Below are 2,386 nucleotides of genomic sequence, written 5' to 3'. Positions count from 1 at the left end.
GAATTTTTGTGCTGTTTTTTTTCACAATATAGCTATATAGGCCCTTAGACAATTGAGCATTTTGATCTCTGCTGTGTTCCTTTTTAGCAGTACCTATAGCTATATGCACAATACAATTAAATAGGAAGTATAACAAGAGGCTCTCAAGAGCCTGAATCGCTCACCTTAATTATTTTGGTTAAATCTCTCATCAATGATTATTTTGGCTTTTCAATTTATTTAAATGTTTTTTGGATTGTCCTATTTTCTTCAAAAGCCAAAAAAAATAATCATTTTCTCCTATGTTCTATTTTAGCCATAGGAGCTTTTATACTAGATACTCTGAAACTCATTTAGCCTAAGTTTGGCTGAAATTGATACAGCAGTTTCAAAGGAGAAGATTTTTTAAAGTAAGTCAACATGATGAACAAATTGTGAAAACAGTCTTTAAAGGGCAATAACTCCTTAAGGGGTCAATTGACAATTTTGGTCAAATTGACTTAATTGAAGATCTTACTTTGCTGAACATTATTGCTGTTTACAGTTTATTTCTATCTATAATTATATTCAAGATAATAAACAAAAACAGCAAAATTTCCTTAAAATTATCAATTCAGGGGCAGCAACCCAACAACAGGTTGTCTGATTCATCTGAAAATTTCAGGGCAGATAGAAATTGACCTGATAAACAATATTCAGATTTGCTCTAAATGCTTTGGTTTTTGAGTTATAAGCCAAAAACTGCATTTGACCCCTATGTTCTATTTTTAGCAATGGCGACCATGTTTGTTGATAGATCATAACTTCGGATACAATTTACAAACTAGATACCCTAAGGAACATTCAGTTAAAGTTTGGAAGTATTTGGCCCAGTAGTTTCAGAGGAAAAGATTACTAAGATTTACGAAAAATGGTTAAAAATTGACTATAAAGGGCAATAACTCCTAAAGGGGTCAACTGACCATTTCCGTCATGTTGACTTATTTGTAAATCTTACTTTGCTGAACATTATTCCTGTATACAGTTTATCTCTATCTATAATAATATTCAAGATAATAACCAAAAACAGCAAAATTTCCTTAAAATTACCAATTCAGGGGCAGTAACCCAATAACAGGTTGTCTGATTCATCTGAAAATTTCAGGGCAGATAGATCTTGACCTGATAAACAATATTACCCCATGTCAGATTTGCTCTAAATGCTTTGGTTTTTGAGTTATAAGCCAAAAACTGCATTTGACCCCTATGTTCTATTTTTAGCAATGGCGACCATGTTTGTTGATAGATCATAACTTCGGATACAATTTACAAACTAGATACCCTAAGGAACATTCAATAAAAGTTTGGAAGTATTTGGCCCAGTAGTTTCAGAGGAGAAGATTTTTGTAAAAGATTACTAAGATTTACGAAAAATGGTTAAAAATTGACTATAAAGGGCAATAACTCCTAAAGGGGTCAACTGACCATTTCCGTCATGTTGACTTATTTGTAAATCTTACTTTGCTGAACATTATTCCTGTTTACAGTTTATCTCTATCTATAATAATATTCAAGATAATAACCAAAAACAGCAAAATTTCCTTAAAATTACCAATTCAGGGGCAGCAACCCAACAACGGGTTGTCTGATTCATCTGAAAATTTCAGGGCAGATAGATCTTGACCTGATAAACAATATTACCCCATGTCAGATTTGCTCTAAATGCTTTGGTTTTTGAGTTATAAGCCAAAAACTGCATTTGACCCCTATGTTCTATTTTTAGCAATGGCGACCATGTTTGTTGATAGATCAAAACTTCGGATACAATTTATAAATTAGATACCCTAAGGAACATTCAGTTAAAGTTTGAAAGTATTTGGCCCAGTAGTTTCAGAGGAGAAGATTCTTGAAATAGTTTACGACGACGACAGACGACGGACGACGACGGACGCCAAGTGATGGCATAAGCTCACTTGTCCCTTCGGGACAGGTGAGCTAAAAATGTTAAGAAGAGTATATTTGACAAGATATCAAATACTCATAAAAACATTTTTGAATTGTTTTACATTGTTATTTCAGAGCCTTTTATAGCTGACTATGCAGTTTGGGCTTTGCTCATTGTTGAAGGCCGTACAGTGACTTATAGTTGTTTATTTCTGTGTCATGTTGGTCTCTTGTGGTGAGTTGTCTCATTGGCAATCATACCACATCTTTTTTTATATTTCCTGATATACAGATTATTTTATAAATATCTAAAAGTTTTAAACATAGAGTTAAGATGATTAAACCTGAAATTCTGTATATTCATAAATTTTTCCATGCATTTATTTTTGCGATTTTTTAAAAGTGGATAAAAATTTGAGATTTATTATTGCAATTAAGCTAATCTGCATAAATAAATATGCATCAGGTGTCATAATGCATGTAA

This window comes from Mytilus edulis, chromosome 13 (genome assembly GCF_963676685.1).
Source record: "Mytilus edulis chromosome 13, xbMytEdul2.2, whole genome shotgun sequence".
In the NCBI taxonomy this organism is placed as follows: Eukaryota; Metazoa; Mollusca; class Bivalvia; order Mytilida; family Mytilidae; genus Mytilus; species Mytilus edulis.
Note: the sequence above shows the minus strand (reverse complement) of the source record.